Consider the following 18120-nt stretch of genomic DNA (forward strand, 5'->3'; position numbering starts at 1 on the left):
GAAACAGGCTCCAGGCTCTGAGCTGTCAGCACAGAGCCCGACGCGGGGCTCGAACTCACGGACCGCGAGATCATGACCTGAGCTGAAGTCGGCTGCTTAACCAACTGAGCTACCCAGGCGCCCCAGGAATTTTTAAAAAAAACAACCAGGCAAGGGAAGAAAGGTGTGTTTCTGGGATCCAGCTACCCTGTGGCATCCAAAAGTCACACGTGCTTCTTTGACACCACAAGGACCTAACACTGTGTTCCAGCAAGCTTACGGTTATGGTATGCGACAGATGCCAGAACATTCGCTACCTTCTCAGGGATGATGCAAGAAATGTGGAAAAGGAAATAGGCATTTAGTGATTCATATTATGGACCAGCAGGCATTCCAAAGTTCCTTTTGCTCTTGATGTTTAGATAACGTCCTCTCCATGCAGTTAATAAGACAAGATTTGAACATGTGAACGGATATGTGTGACACTGTGTGAGTGTGTGGATATACTTTGAAACCCAAATCTAAACACTATTATAAATCTAAATAGAACTGAGATCTCCAAGAGTCTGACCTTTTGATAATAATGTTTTCCAGCAACCCAATTATTATTTTGATAACTAGTATAATGTTACACACTAAATAAAGAACTGGAGATTAATTAGTGGTGTCAAAAGTTCAAAAACTTCAGAACATTAAAATGTGTATAATGAAAACTCCAAAAAGGATTAAATACCTGGCATACTGTGCAGATAACAAAAATAAAGGTACTAGCACTCTGATTGTGTTCAAATTGCCCTATAGCCAGGCCAGTAAAAATGTTGACCAGACTGGTTGGTAATACGTACCAGGTATTCAAAAATGTTTACTGAATCACCCAGCCATTCATCAATTTGGCCTTCACCAAAAGCTTTTGCCAACTACTCAATTCAACACAGTGACTTTAACTGAAAATCAGTGGTGGGAGCGTCCATCTGTATGGCTCAGTCGGGTGACTGATGCTTCTGACTCCTGATTTTGGCTCAGGTCATGATCTCACAGTTTGTGAGCTCAAGCCCCGCATCAGGCTCTGTGCTGACAGGCCAGAACCTGGTTGGGATTCTCTCTCAGTCTCTCTCTCTCTCTCTGCCCCTCCCTCATTCACACTCTCTCTCAAAATACACATAAAAAAAACAGTGGTGCTGTATTAAGTACTTGAATTGGAATCTAGATCTAACATAAGATCCTTTGAAATGTCTAAATGTTGTCTCCCTCTCAGACTCATCAGATGCATTTCTAGACCTTTAGATTTTTCTGATGCTGATTTCTTCTGGTAAATTCTGGTAAATTTCATTGTATTCGCAATTACATTTTGAGCACTTTGTTTATATATTGTACAATATACTCAATACCAAAGACATCACGAGGTTTCCTAGTCCCAAGGCAGTATGCATGTTTTAAATAAGCCAAGTGGTAACTTCAAAGTAGAAGGTGGAAAGAGGTGTTGTGATAAAAGTTAACAAGCAAACATGTACAGTTAGTGGCTGTACAAGAAAAGGAAAGGTTGGATTCAAGAAGTAGGCAGTCAAGGACTCACCAACAACCTAGATCACATTTTACTAATATTTCCCATTTAGTTCACTGCCTCTTCATTCAATCAATTCATTCTCGTGATTTTGTAAAGATATCTCTGTGCTCATTGTTTGTAACAACCAAAAGCCCTTCTCCGATGATCAGGGCAGGAACATATCCCTCTTATTTTCTATCAACAACTCCCAGAGCAGTCTAATGTCAAAAGCAAGCTTGCCTCTTGAAGGCAAGGATTCTTTTTTTTCCCCCATTATCTTCCTTCTTCCTAAAATTTTTTCACTTCAAAAATAGTTCTACAAGCTTTGCAGTGTTGGATTCAGACCCTGCGGGGACCTCACTGGAACGTCTCTCCAAGCTCCTCTGGTTTTTGTTTCAAGGAAACACACTTGGAGGCCAAAATACAAAGAGTCTGTTTGAATCGACTTGAAGGGAGCTTCTCACGTGTTGAGCTCACATATGGTGACTGAACAGAGGGAGAAACGCACCCTGCTTGTTTTTGAAGTGTTTGGGTAATTTTGTTTCAGGCTGCCATATGGCACCACACCCCTCTGCCCATATTTCAAATCTTTTTTTTTTTTTCCCTTAGGCCAGGCATGGTTATAAAGAGGAGAGGGAGAATTCGAATCTAGAGGTTTAATTACCTTCACATGTCAAGGACCCAAGACATCCACAGCTCCCTTTTCCATATTTTATCACATGGACTCACCCGGGATGTCTCCTTTTATGGCTGCCTCAAATCACTGCTGGTGATTGTTCATACTGAGGATGCTCCTTCCTCCAGACAGGAAGCGTGTGATCTTGGGACGATTCCCAGATGTGGGGATTCAAACTGGCAGCTAAACACACACTCTGACTCATTTAAAATAGCATGTTACACATGAACAAGAGGGAAGAGACCTGGGCAATTATTAGAAATGTAACTTTTAAGCTTTTAAGGGATTGCCTGGCAATTTTGATAATGGAGCTTAATGGGGTGAAAACCGAAGTCTTGGGAATTTAATGAAATGTATCTGTGCAGGACTCAACTTGATACCAACCATTTTCAACCACAAATAAAAACATTATCTTCTAAACACTAGGACAGTCACAGTGTTTAAAAATAAATAAATACAACCTTCAAAATGGTGTTATCTTCCTCATTAAATGCCAATTGCTTCAATAAAAAAGCACCAGTGTGCAGAGTTAAAAGGCTAACCTCTCTCTCTCTCTGTTGAGATAGTTTTTCAGGCATAACATCTTCACCCTTATTCATCCCCAAATAAAGAAAAACTTTGGGTGTAAATAATGGTTTTTGAAACAAGCCATCCCCTGTATCACAGGTCGTCAAAAACAGACCATCCCTTGGCCATCTCCTCACTATGCAGAACCCCTCCATAGGGGTTCTTCCCCACCACCTTCCTAAGGCGGGTATGCAGACCCAGAAGAGATAAACCAGAACCTGAAACCAGCACTTTGGTGATGGCCAGACGTCAGGACTTCAACTGGTGGAAGACCAAGCCCAAGGTACCATGACAATCAACATTTAGAAGTTGGAAAACCTTCACTTCCTGAGTTTTTCTGCCCAACTTAGACTGCTTCGAGATTAGATTAGTTATGATGTTTTCAACTAGGAACATGGGTGACCTGTATGCACAGAAGCGAGGTTGTCAACTTGTATTTACATTTCAGGTCTCTGCCAGTGATACATGGACTGGCAATTTTCCATTTGGAGAGCAGTGAATGATAATGGCGTAATTAATATTAATAGGGCCATTACATCTCCACAAGTCATTCGCATATTTAAATGAACTCTCCGTCTCTTCATTTCTCTGGGCTATTTTTGCATTGATATTATTATAACCTTTAGATCTCTATTTTAACTTCTGAAAGCAATTTACCTCATCAGTTTAATATCAAAGAAGAAACTGGGAAACCTCATTTGAATACAATTTTCATTTTTTATTTCTTTCAAGATTTCAAGCTTAGCCTAGGAATAGGCCCCCTACTGCTGCATCACTTGGCTTTTGAGTAGTTGCTCACATACTTACCCCCACCTACATATGCCATCAACGATGCAAGGCTCTCATAAAACTTAGAGAGATTTCTACATAAGAAATAAGGCTGAGTAAGAAAGTCGGATGGGGGACCACAGGACAAAAAGAACAGTATAAGCACAAGACAAGTATTTCACACACTTCACATGGAATCCACCAAGCTAAGAGAGGCTGCATGTATTTGTCAGGTGCAATTAGACAGCATTTCAGAATACAACTGCAGTAAAGGCAAATCATGAGGAACCAGTACTGCCACAAAGCTCTGAATCTGGGTTGAATCCTTTTTAAACTGCACAATGATGGGTGGAGACCCTTGCATATGGCTTATGACCCCTAATAGGAGACAGAGAGTCTAAAGACAGAGGGCAATTCAGGCTATAAAATTTGGGAGCTCACTGATTAGTACATATGCTCTTTAACTTTCAAACGAGAAATGAAAGTAAGGAAAAAAGTTAAGTTTGTAACATACATATATATGTATGTAGGCACATGTAACATACATACATATATATGTATATATATATATACATAGTATAGTTCTTTAGATTTTTTAAAGTTTATTTATTTATTTTGAGAGAGAGAATGCATGAGTCCAGGAGGGGCAGAGAGAAAGGATGACAGAGATAATCCCAAGCAGACTCTGCACAATCAGCACAGAGCCCGAAGTGGGATTTGAGCCCACGAACCGTGAGATCATAACCTGAGCCGAAGTCAGACGCTTAACGACTGAGCCACCCAGGCGCCCCAATTCTTTAGATTTTTTAAATCATTTTCACTAAAGGTAATTCTTTTATATCTAATTTGCACACTTGTAATATAGGAAGAATTGTCCTCACTTTGAACAAAATGTTTCAAACTTAATAATTTCAAAATTTAAATGGATTGTTTAATGATTCATTTTAAAGTTATTTCAGATTTCTTCTGAGACTTGTAATACGGACTCTTACCAGCAAACAGATCAATGAATTCTCTGACAGAGAAGGGAAGAGAATCAGAATATGAATTGATGGAACTTTCTTGTATAGGATTTGCAATAGGCTCTATTTTAAATTCAAACATCTAAACATCCATCCAGGCCCTTCCACATTGTTACATAGTTTCCTTTGTGCTAAATAACTTGCATTTGTAAGAGAGCATACAAGATTTTTTTTAAGTTTATTTATTTTTAGAGAGAGAGTAAGTGGGGGAGAGGCAGAGAGAGAGAGGGAGAGAGAGAGAGAATCCCCAGCAGGCCCTGCACAGACAGCACAGATCCCCATGTGGGGCTCGAACCAAGGAACCATGAGATCATGACCTGAGCCAAACCAAGAGTCAGACACTCAACCAACAGAACCACCCAGGCACCCCAGCATACAAGACCACTAATTCCAGTTTGTTAGGGTATACTTTGGGGAGTATACTGCCCAGAATAAGGGCTTCTGAAATGAGTAAGATCCAGGTTTGAATTTAGGCTTTACTGCTTATTAACTGTTTAACTTAACAGAGCTTCACCTTTTGAACTTCAGCTCCTTATCTTGCAAAAAAAAGTCATGAGTCTCACCTGAGATCAAGTACAAAATTAAAACACCTTAGGCAATGACTGGCACATAATAGATGATTGATTGGTAAGTTTGAAATGTGCCCTCATGGGTGATCATTCCAAAGAAAAATGAAATTTTTAACCATGTTTCTTTGATACTTTATCCCAACCAAATAAATTCATGACCCAGTGTAAATATTGCCTGTGATCTCAGTAACAGGATCCGGGACTAAATAAGATAACGTATCTAAACTGCTCTGAGATCTCTTCTAATGCACTCTTCAGTAGGAGGTCAATAAAACAGTCACCTAAGTGCCTGAAAATAATAGAAAGAGCTTTACCAAAGAGATGGCGGAGACCACAGAAATGAGACCAACCAAATTACATTCTGCTGAGCACTTGATTAAATTTAGCTTTTAAAATCCTCTCAACAACCCTGTAAACTAAGTGATACTATCATCCCCGTTTTCCAGATAAGGAAACAGAAATGTAGATCAGATGAATGATCTCTTCTGGGTAGTTGTTATCTTAATACAGGATGACTACTGCGTATACCACTATAGGATAGAAGTTAAAGCCTTACAGGGGTTAGAATTAAATTTGCCAAACTCCGGAGCCTACTAAAATTAATTTCACTCAAACTGGAAGAAGCTGATATGCTTGGTTTCCACGCAACTCCTCGACACCACGAGATGCTCAAAAACAACATCATGTCACTTCGAATGACTATTTCTGATGACAGGGGAGAAAGGGAGGATTCAGGGTACGTATGCTTTTATTTCTGCGGCTGGTTGAGCTACTACTCATTCATATCATTCAGCCTGTAATGAAATTGTGAAGTCTGTGGTGGAAAATGCCCACCAGGAACTCAAAGATTCCATGTCTTCCAACTGCCCTTAGAGCTACTCAACAGGATACTTAAAGCTGCAGACTCTTTAACTCTCCTGATGTCTGGAAAAATTTAGAAATTATACAGATAACACAACACATAAGCAAAAGTGCATCTGGACCGTGCCATTTTCTCTCCATTATCTGTGTCACTGAACTGTGTTTATTGTTTTTGATTTAATAGCATGATAGCATGTGGTTAGACTTGACAGAAATTGAACCATCACCAGCCAGCCTTCATGAAGAGATCTCCTTAGTTCTGAAATATATCATGACTCCCATCTTTATTTTCTGATTATTTTTAACTTCTGAAAGCATCTTCATTAAATCCAGAAGACCATATTCCCATGTGATTAAACCGAGTCAGTATATTTTCTTTGTTAACTTGAAATCCCATTATGCAAATACACTGATCCAAAAAAGGTGGGGGTGAGGGGTGATGGTATTTATTCTAGAAAAATTGATTGCCCAGTAGGATTTGGAAAAAATAAGAATCTTAATCACCATTTCATAAATATACTTCACACTATCTTTTATGTTCAACAAGGAATACTCTACTGTATAATATTTAGTCAGGATCTGCACTTGCCTGATATTATAGATAAGCCATCTCTACTGCTATGTCTATGAACATCTGAGAGAAAAAAATAAAACGTATACATGGTAAATCCAATCTACTTAGAGAATCTAATGCTTTTTCACTTTTAGGTGTACAATGAACAAAGTGTGCTCCAAGCAGAGTTAGGGATTAATGAAAAACCCATGACGCACATGAATGATCACACGTATGTGTGCTCAAAACAAATATTTACTAAGTCCACTGTACAGAAAGCTTTACTATTTTGACTGAACCCACAGATTCTCAATCACAAATTTGTTACTAGCTGATTGTCAGCGCTATGAACTGAACTGTCATGACAGAATGGTTAATACAGAAGAACCAGTAGGTCATGAGTTAAGAGGCTACATATCCTGAAATGAGAATTAGAGACATTTCAAGAGGGAACTAACTAGGTTCCTAGAAACGGGATCACAAGCATCACTTGTGATCACTTTTACATAGCCCCAAACGCTGAAACTACCTATCTTTCAGGCCTACTCTCCAATTTGATTTTCAGGGCCTGCCAAAGCTGGGCGGTAAACTTTACTAGATTTATTGGGTTAAAATGGACACAGAGGAAGGGTTAAATAAGGAACAGAGATGATGTCAAAGTTGCATTGGACTTCTGTGTCAACAGCACTCATCAGTTGGTCAATCATCAAGTGTGTGTTGCACATTGCCAAAATACTCAACTAAAATGGGATTGGATTCATTGGGAGGAAGACCCAACAGCAGAGCAAACTTCAGTGAGGAAAATCCCGACTACACCCATCCTTTCTGTGTGATCATGCACAAATGATTACAGGAGATTAAGTACATAAAGCTAGTGACACACTGTGTGGCTCACTGTAAGCATTAAACAAATAGTAACTATTATACAGGGATGGGAGAGATACTTTTGATAGTCTGGAGGGTTAGAAGGGGGGGGTTAAGAAAATAAGGCATCAAAATAAAAAATGTTTGGCAACTGGCAAATCAAAAAGTGTAACACCATTTCAATGTAGTTGAAAAATTTCAAGCCCACGAGTAAAAGATGATAAAGCAATGAATAGATAATCTTACAGAAAAGCACACATCTGAAAAGTATGCACACAGCCTGGTGCTGTGTTCTCTAACACCAAAAAACAAAGAGAAACAAACAACAGGCCAAAATAAAAAACTTTCAAATTTTGAGAAAAAAGACAAATTCTGAAGTGATAGCTTGCAGCAATTTTACTATCTCACAATCTGTCAGTATTATTTTTTCAGAACTACAAAAACAAAGATTTTATTGTCCATCTATTTCACCTCCTACAATCTAATATATAACAACAACAACAACAACAAAAGTAGAGAATTTGAATTCCCAAACTAATGGATAATTCAGCCTTGTGCTTCTATAACTCTAACCCTTTTTCTCTATTACTATCTGATATACATTAAGGAAATGGATTACAGACAAGACATTTTCACAGAACTTGTCCAAGACTAAAATCAAAGTAGCTAAGTCTCAGGTAAATTAAAAGTGGCAGTTACCACTGGATACACTGAGGGGCTTGCGGGACACAGAAAATTAAGTCCTGGACAAATAAGGTCAGTTGGTAAGAATGTAAAAAAAAAAAAAAAAAAAAAAAAAAAAAAAAAAAAAAACTTAATGAGATTACTGCATAAAATGAATTATGCAATAATGTACTTTCAATATGCAAAAGGTTGTTTTGATTTGAAGACCACTAAATCAACCCTAACGAAACACCATACTATTTGACTCCAGATTGATGGCTGATCTAGAATATGTACTTCTGCTGACCCAAAATGAAAATGCCATCTATTTTTCGGTGGCTGCTTACCTGATGACATGCGAGTTCAGCCTCATGTGTACTCAAAGAAATTGAGCAAATGGAGAAATAAACAGAATAGAAATGACTCAGAAGACGAAGGGCCATTTGGTCTCTCTTTCAGTTCTGTTTCTTTACTAGACTTCCTCTTCCTTCGACAAGTGAAAATAATGTGGGTAATTCTCCTTCCAATCAGACTGGAGAAAGAGGTCAAAGATAGACAAAATAAAATAACAATAGCAAATGTAAATATGAGAGCACTATGACATTACTGGAAACAGAAACCCGTTTCAATGAAAAACAATTTCCATCTAGAAAAACACAGTTCATCTTATCTACAAGCTAGGAGTAAAGTAATGACCTGAGCACACCCACCTTTCTCTCTCTCATCAGCCTCTCTAGAGATAATATTAAATTATATACAAGTGAACTCTTTACCAGCCCCTTACCCAGATCAAGAAGTGTTAAAGGAACTGAGAAATGTTGAGGAATCTCTGAAAACAGGAAGACAGAGAATATATGAAATAGGAAGCCACAACTTAAAGGGCTTGCAAGTCATTTTACCAAAAAAGATGGTAACGTCTTTGCAGAGGGTCACATATGCTTGTAGTGGGATATGTGGGGAGTAAGAGAAGCCCTCGGGCACCCACCATGCTGACTGGTTAGATACACACCGTTTTTCACTTATTCACTCTACCCTCCATACACTAGACTAGAAGGGCAAAAGGAGGAATTGCATTTGAAAGGCTGAGCAGAGTCCCAGGGAGCTGGTGTAATCATCTATCAGCACAGGAAACTCCTTGGCTAGAAAACGAAAAACCCTTTCTTGTCACCCCACAGCAGATACTGCCCTTTTCTCAAAGAAAGAGAATGTTTTTATAGAAGGTCTTTTGTTTCATATCAGGAGCTCCAAGTGATTATTTGTAGAAAAAAAAAATAATTTATCACATCACCTTGGTTCATTTTCCACAATGGGAGAGAGATAAAAATTAGACAGAAAACTAGACAGTATATCTGGTTATAGAACATTCATTGAGAATTCATGAGAATGCAAAAAAAAAAAAAAAAAAAGTTGATTCAACAAACATGTCAGCCAGCTTTTATGGAAGAATATACCTTTACAGTCAGTATTAAAAATACAGAACTACAACAAAGCCTTTGAAAATAGATACAAAGAGCTCTTTTGCCATCTTGGAGCCTGGGGAGGCCTGCTGGGACTAGGACTCCTAAAACAACAAATATGGCTGAAGGCTACAGTCCAAGGCCATTTTTGCTGGCTATAAGTGGGGTCCCTGGAATCAGAGGGAGTACACAGCTATTCTCAAAACTGAATGTGTTTATGCTCAAGGTGAAATTGAAATCTATCAAGGCAAGAGAAGTGCTTATGTATACAAAGCAAAGAACAACACAGTGACTCCTGGTGGCAAGCTGAACAAAACCAGAATAATCCTAGGGAAAGTAACTCATGGTTCATGCCAAATTCCGAAGCACTCTTCCTGTAAAAGCCATTGGCCATGGAATCCATGTGATGCTGTATCCCTCAAGGATTTAAACTTACTTAAAAGTAAATAAATAAAGGTGTAGCTATGTTCTTTCGATAGATGATAGATACATACATACATACATACATACATACATACATAAAATGGAACCACCTTATGATCAAAGTTAAAATGTTGTAACTGAGGGACACCTGGGTGGCTCAATTGTTTTAGTGTCAACTCTTGTTTTCAGCTCAGGTCATGATCTCACAGTTTGTGAGTTCGATCCCCACATCAGGCTCTGTGTGATGGTGTGGAAGTTGCTTGAGATTTTCTCTCTCCCTCTCTCTGTCCTTTCCCCACTTGTGCATGCTCTCTCTCTCAAAATAAATAAATACACTTTAAAAAATGTTATACCTAGCAACTCTACTCATTAGGTTTTAGAGTAGGTCCAAAGGGCCTATCACCATACATGAATAAAAGAACCTAGCAAGTGGACAGTTGCACATCCATTGCACATCCTAGAATGATATCCCTCTGAAATTTTCCAGCCTCTCCCTAATCCCTGTTCCATGATACCTATCAGCCAGTGATATCTGCACCCTCACACAGAAGCAGCCAAGACTGGGCAGCCACATCCTAAAGTGATCGCAAAGGTGTGTTTTCATCAGTGTGCAGTTCTGTAGGGAGTGTTGGGAGCTTTCAGATATGAGGAGGAACTCGTTCAGTTCCCAGTCTGCACAAGCCCTCCACAATCTCAAGCCCACCCTCTTCTCTGGCTAAAGCCACATCTCGTCCCTATTTCCAGTGTGATATACTTTCATGTGCATAAGGTCAGTCACCTCACAGCCCCTGCCTCCTGTGTTACCCATCACAGAAGTCACTTGATCTCCAGAACCAATATATGCTTGGATGCCTCTATATTTTTCCAGGACATTCACCAATTTCTGAGGCTGGGCTGTATGGTCTTCATCATCCTCATCCAACCTCAGTACTTCCTGAAACTGGAAACATCTCAAATAGGTGGGGCTCATCTTTGCAATGAGATTTTCTCACGGGTTTTGTGTCCTCTGATTTCCCCACAATAAATGGAGTTTTGAGGGTTTGGCTAGCTTTCCCATGTGACGCTTGAGCTTAAAGTCTGGCAGTGTGAGAGAAGATGGCAAGAGAACTGGAAGATGGAGAAAGAACTACGTGTGTGCAAGACAGGGGATGGGGGCCTTCTCAGGCTTGCAGAAGACATATTCGATGAAAGACAGGCTTATAGACAGAAGTGATACACTTCACTTAGAATATGTCAGTTCCTCCTGGAGACTTAATCTAGGAAAAGAATTGGCTGAGGCAAGAAAACTGAGGTTCAAAGCCATGAAGGGACTGTTTGATCTAAGGATCTTATAGATTCTTTTCACAGGGCAAGGCTTCCATATACAAATGTCTTTGGTAAACCCTAAACACACAAATGTCTAGCATTTTAACAGGATATATGTTACGTACATCTTGAAAACAAGCAGGTATTTATCAAAAGCTAAACATTGAAGCTCTTTCTCTATTTCCCAATTTTATTTTCACTAACACACACATACAACATGTCTCTCCAGATAATCCTGTCAGTGTCAATATAGATATTTGTACATAAAGCAGATGACGGTAAACAGGGAAGACATTCACTACTTCAAGTCTCACTTCTTTTGATCCACCCTCGACACTGGGGGTTGAAAAACAGCTCTGGAATTCGTGATAGGCTTTCTCCCCTGCCATCTGTGCACCTCAAGGGATCATCTCTGTTCTAATTGCAAATTTTCACCAAGAGATTATGGTGAAACTGAATTTAAACAACATGGTGTATCTATCAACCATCAGTAGAGATGGCAGGAGGAGACACAGGCTCTGCAAGTCAAGGTCATGTTAGCACTTGGCAGAAGAGGCCGAGTTCCACCCAGCTTCCTAGCGTGGTCCAGATGGTTGTGTTTCTTCAGCATCCTGACTTGTCTGAATGGACCTCGAATGCTTTCTTTTGTTCTAGTTTGTTTCTCTTCACTGTAAATTCTGTGGAAGGTGTGGAAATGAGGGCCACCAATCTCAGTTTCATTCCTCATAAAGTTTCTGTTAAACAGAATTCCCTAACTTGCTTTTTCCCATTTCACTCAAGCACAGAAAAACTAGTTTTCCTTTTATGAGCCACTACTGAAGTTAGATGCACACTATAAGTCCATTTTTTGAAAAAGAAAAAAGACAGACAGGAAGAAAGAAAGAAAGAAAGAAAGAAAGAAAGAAAGAAAGAAAAGAAAGGAAGGAAGGAAGAAAGAAACTTTTATCCACAGGTTACTTTTTCATGAGCTTAGCCATCAAATCCTGACAGATTTTGGTTCTACTGTATCTGTTTTCAAGTGTTCATGAGGATTTTGTTTCAGTTAATAAATGAGGTTTTTCACCCAGTCATAGGGCAAAAGCCTCTGACTGTACCACCAAATCTGATGCTCTGACAAAGGGTCTTCCTTAACAGTTCAGCCCCTAATTTCAGCAGAATAAAGTAAAACATCATTTGCTCTAAACCAAAGGTGTTCATATATACTCTTTTTTTTTCAAAGTTTATTTATTTATTTTGAGAGAGAAAGAGAGAGAGGGAGGGACAGAGAGAAAGGGAGAGAGGGAATCCCAAGCAGGCTCCACACTGTCAGCACAGAGCCCCATCCCCAGCTCAATGTCATGGTCCATGAGTCCATGACCTGAGCCAAAACCGAGTCGGACACTCAACCGACTGAGCCACCCAGGCGCCCCATATATATTCTTAACCTAACTAAAAACAGTATGTCAGTAGTAGCATGTTATGGCTATATTCTAATATTTCCATATTTTAATACTAGCCAGAATATTCACAGAACTAATTAGACTACATCAGGCCTACAAACAAGTGCCTGGCAATACCAGATATCCTACATATTTAGTTTCTGGAATTAACGTATGGAAAGGAATAAATTGCAAATTTTAATCCATATATAGATGCGTCACATTTGCAAACACCTTATCGGGAAACCAGCACACCCAGAACTCATTACAGAGAGCATTCTATTAGCTTATCAAAAATTCAAAGACAAAAATAAATTGTAAATACCAAAGTAATTCAAAATAATTTAAATTACAACTCCAGTTGAGAGACATTTATTATGAATCAAGCATAAAATTACAAGCACTTTTGAAATAATATAGAAAATATTAAAATTTATCATCTGTACTTTTTATCTATAGTAAGGTGATGTCCCCTGAAAAAAAAACCCTGGAAAACAGAAATGAGAGTGGCCTCTTGAAAGTTACCATTACCATTTAAGACCAACTGTTAACAAAAAGATCAAAACAAATTCAGACACCAATTTATCTAATGAAGCAGAATGACTCCAAAGCCAGTGAAACTGGATTATCACCTGACCTGCTGTCTAAAGAAAAGTGAACTCTATTTGAGAAGATTAATCAAGATATATATTGAAAGTGATCATTCTCACATCCCTATTTTAAATAAAAAATGGAAAGACAGAAAATAACAATAATAGGATTGTAATCCATATCCATTGGCTTAGAGTTAATATATATGAAACATCCTCTTGGTTAATCCATGCACACCAGCTACCTGCTGATTATATTCATGTGGCCACAGGGAGAGACAATATGAGGATCTTATAGACTTCAAATTTCTTAATCCTGTGTAGTAAATTAATAAATTGTCTGAATCTTACATGGTATTAACTCTATTCCCTAAGTTTGTCATTTTCAAAGGCAGGAATAGATTTATTTATCATTAAATCTTCCACTAGCAGGGCAAAGTCTGAGACATATCACAGTCTCGATAAATATTTTCTGACTGTAAAAATTTTAAGAATTGTGTAATCCAAACACCTTTAGGGCAACCTAATCTCTATGGCAGCAATATTTGTTTAACGAATGGCCAAACGAGAAAATCTGGCTTGAAATATCAGCTGTAAGAGGAGGTGTAAAAATGCGTTCACTTCTGAGAAGTCTCTTGAAGAAGAGACACTATTTCAGGACCATAAGGTCAAGTATCAGATAATGAAAAATGGAAAATTCAACATTGTAATGGATGACAACAAATAAATACTGTTGAAAAAGCCCATGTCACCAACTATGAAATGTGTTACAGAACTTGAAGACAACACTGACCTAAGAAGGGTTGTGCATCTAAACTACACCAATGGTCTTGGGGTGCCCGAATGGCTCAGTCGGTTGAGCATCTGACTTTGGCTCAGGTCATGATCTCAAGGTTTGTAGGTTCAAGTCCCATGTTGGGGTCTGTGCTGACACGAAGCTTGGTGCCTGGAGCCTGCTTCAAATTCTGTGTCTCCCTGTGCTCGCTTCAGCAGCACATATACAAATTCTGTGTCTCCCTCCCTCTCTGTCCCTCCTCCCCCCATTTGCTCTCTGTCTCTCTCCTTTCAAAAATAAACAAACATTAAAAAAAGAATAATAAATAAATAAATAACATAAACTACACCAATGGTTTTGAGTAGCCATGAATATTTCTCCAAATACCATTAAGTGGAGGAGGAATGACCATGTCCAAATTGGCCTATCTCTCCAACATTTAAAAGAAACACCAGTCATTAAAAACAAATTATGAGAAATTTTAAATTTAAATTTAAAAATTTTTTTTTCAACGTTTATTTATTTTTGGGACAGAGAGAGACAGAGCATGAACGGGGGAGGGTCAGAGAGAGGGAGACACAGAATCGGAAACAGGCTCCAGGCTCTGAGCCATCATGAGCCATCAGCCCAGAGCCTGACGCGGGGCTCGAACTCACGGACCGTGAGATCGTGACCTGGCTGAAGTCGGACGCTTAACCGACTGCGCCACCCAGGCGCCCCTTAAATTTAAATTTTAAATTTAAATTTAAATTTTGAACTTTAGCCTTGAAAAAAAGTTTATGTTAAACTTTAACAAACAATTCCTACCCCCACAAAGAAAATAATTAGAGCACTTGTACCCTTTATCCGAAGTGCTTCAGGTAAGCAAAACACAAAGTATACTGTTAGTAATTCCGAATCTACATAACGGTGGCATTAGTAGTCTCAAAAACCAACTATAGAAAAGTATGCAAATTATAGTTGGAAATAGCTATAGAATAAATAGCAGCTCTAAAAAATCAGGCTCCAGTTCTGATAAGATATAAATCTAGTAAAACTAGCTTGGATCCCTTGGCCGAAATCAACCCTGAAAGAAGTGCAGTGTGAAAATTCAGAGAACTGTGAAATCCCCAGAATTATGTGGAACTAGTTTAAACTAGTGTTTACATATGTGTATGTAGAGGCTTTGGGATGGAGAGTGGCAATGATCTGGGTTTAGGGGTGGAAAATCCATTGGTAGACAAAGTACTAAGTTCTTGCCTTACTGGGAGAGCAGTATAAATATCAACTCAAATCATAAAAGTAATAAAGAATTAAAAAGAAACAGACAAAGAAAGAACCGACTAATAAATCGGTAAAGTTAGTAAAAATAGGCCCAAGCATATCAATAATGACAATCTATATAAATATACTAAATTAGAAAATTAAGTGTTAAGGAGTTATAGGTATATGCTTATAACTTACTGAAAACATAAGGACATGGAAGTATAGGGAGAAAATGGTAGAACATGACTTATCTCAGAAATATTAATGAAAATAAAACTAGAATAGCTATCTTAATGTCAGATAAAGGACCTTTTAAGATAAACAGTTCTATTAAGAATGGAGATGATCATTACATGATGAAAAGGGCCTCAATTTATCAAAAGAATGTAACAATTTAAAATACAAGTGTATAGGTCAACCAAGATGGTGACTCAGAAGGCTCCTGAACTCCTCTCCAACCACTGACACATCAAGCAACTTCTTCTGAAAAAAATCCAGAAAGTAGCTGAAAGGTTCCCACACAACAGTTAAATAAGAAAATATCCACAGTGTAGGGGCGCCTGGGTGGCGCAGTCGGTTAAGCGCCCGACTTCAGCCAGGTCACGATCTCGCGGTCCGTGAGTTCGAGCCCCGCGTCGGGCTCTGGGCTGATGGCTCAGAGCCTGGAGCCTGTTTCCGAATCTGTGTCTCCCTCTCTCGCTGCCCCTCCCCCGTTCATGCTGTCTCTCTCTGTCCCAAAAATGAATAAACGTCGAAAAAAAAAAAAAAAAGAAGAAAAAAGAAAATATCCACAGGGAAACAGTTTTGAAAAGCTGAGACAGAGTGCGCCATAAACTCAACTCCTGGCACTATGCCATACAATCAGGAAGTAACTCTCAACTCTGAGCTTCTGTCTGAAAAGCAAAGGGTTTGACCCAAATTTAATACTTCAACATCAAAGACTCTCATCCAAGGCAAAGGCCTCTAAAATCCCTAGCTCTTGAAAGCCAATGAAGCTTGTTTCCATAAAACCCCACGTCTAGCAAAAAAGTAGCAGGTTTTAATACATGTGCAAGCACTCACCATGGCTACCCACTCAGGGCTCAGCTTGGAGGGCACAGGGGAAGATGCTCATCTCCTTGTCATAGCACAAAGGTACAAAATCAATTACAAGAAGAAAAGAAAAGTCACAAACATGTGGAAATTAAATAACATGATACTGAACAACCAATGAGTGAAAGAATAAATCAAAAGAGAAATCAAAAATATTTTCAGAGAAATTAAAATGCAAATACAACATACTGAAACTTATGGGATGCAGCAAAAGTAGTTCTATAAGTCAAGTTCATAGCAATAAATGCCTACCTTAAGAAAAAAAGATAAGGCTCAAATAAACAACCTAATTTTACATCCCAAGGAATTAGAAAAAGAACAAATGAAATCCGAAATTAGTAAAAGGAAAGAAATAATAAAGATCAAACTACCAATAAATGAAATGGAGACAAAAAAGATAATAGAAAACATTAATGAAATCAGTGCTGTTTTTTTTAAAACATACCCAACTAGACAAACCTTTAGCTATACTTACCAAGAAAAAAAAGAGAGGACTCAAATAAAATTAATTATGAATGAAAGAGGAGACATTCAACTGATGCCACAGTAATACAAAGGATCATAAAAGATTAGTATGAACAATTTTATGCCAACAAACTATAAATGAATAAATTCCTAGAGACATAACCTACCAAGAGTGAATCATTTAGAAATTGGAAATCTGAACAAATTACTAGTAAAGAGACTGAATAATTTAAACCCCCCCAAAACAAAAGCCAAGGACCAGATGGCCTCACCAGTGAATTCTACCAAACATTTAAAGAAAAATTATTCCCAATCCTCAAATTCCTCCAAAAAAGTGAAAAGGAGAAAATGGTTCCAGATTTATTTTTGAGGAATTTTATTACCATAATACAAAAACCCAGCAAAGACACCACAAGAAAAGAAAACTACAGGACAATATCTATGATAAATATAGTTGCATAAATTCTCAACATAATACTAGGAAACTGAATTAAACAGCACATTCAAGAAATCTTACACTATGACCAAGTGGATGATCCCTGAGAGGTAATGACGATTTCAACATATGAAAGTCAGTTAATATGATTTACCACATATATTAGAAAAAAGGGTAAAAATCACATAAATCATCTAAATTGAGGCATTTGGCAAATTCAATACCCTTTCATGATAAAAGCTTTCAAAAAAACTAGGAACAGAAGTGGATTACCACAGCATAATAAAGGCAATATATACAAAGTCCACAGCTAACATCATACTCAACAGTGAAAACCTGAAAGCCTTTCCTTTAAGTCCAGCACAAAGCAAGGATACTCAGTGTCACCACTTCTAGTCAATATAGTATTGAAGATCCAGCCAGACCAACTAGATAAGAAAAATAAATAAAAGGCATCCAAATTAGAAAGGAAAAAGTAATATTGCCCTTGTTTGCAGATGACATAATCTTATATAGAAAACTAAAGACTCTGTAAAAAACTATTATAAGTAACAAACAAATTTAGTAAACTTTCAGGATACATAATCAATATACACAACTGGTTGTATTTCTATACACAAACAATGAACTACCATAAAGGAAATAAGGGAAACAGTCCTATTTACAAGAGCATCAAAAAGAATGAATTTAACTGAGGAGGTGAGGACCAACATGTCAAAAACTACAAAGCAATGATGACAGAAATTAAGATACAAAGAAATAGAAAATCATCTTGTATCTATGAATTGTCAGACATACTATTATTAAGAAGTCCATACTACCCAAAGCGATCTACAGATTCAATGCAAT

At 38.1% G+C, this 18120-nt stretch overlaps 1 long non-coding RNA gene across 5 annotated transcripts in view; it reads right to left on the bottom strand.

Moving 5' to 3' along the window:
- LOC123602150 overlaps window positions 1-18120 on the bottom strand; it is a 62936-nt gene that overhangs the window by 38096 nt on the left and 6720 nt on the right. For all 5 annotated transcript variants that reach the window (XR_006714393.1, XR_006714399.1, XR_006714397.1 and 2 more), the window contains exon 4: window positions 8413-8597. This is a non-coding gene — a long non-coding RNA (uncharacterized LOC123602150). The remainder of the gene's footprint in view (window positions 1-8412; window positions 8598-18120) is intronic.

Source organism: Leopardus geoffroyi, chromosome A1 (genome assembly GCF_018350155.1).
Source record: "Leopardus geoffroyi isolate Oge1 chromosome A1, O.geoffroyi_Oge1_pat1.0, whole genome shotgun sequence".
Taxonomy (NCBI): Eukaryota; Metazoa; Chordata; class Mammalia; order Carnivora; family Felidae; genus Leopardus; species Leopardus geoffroyi.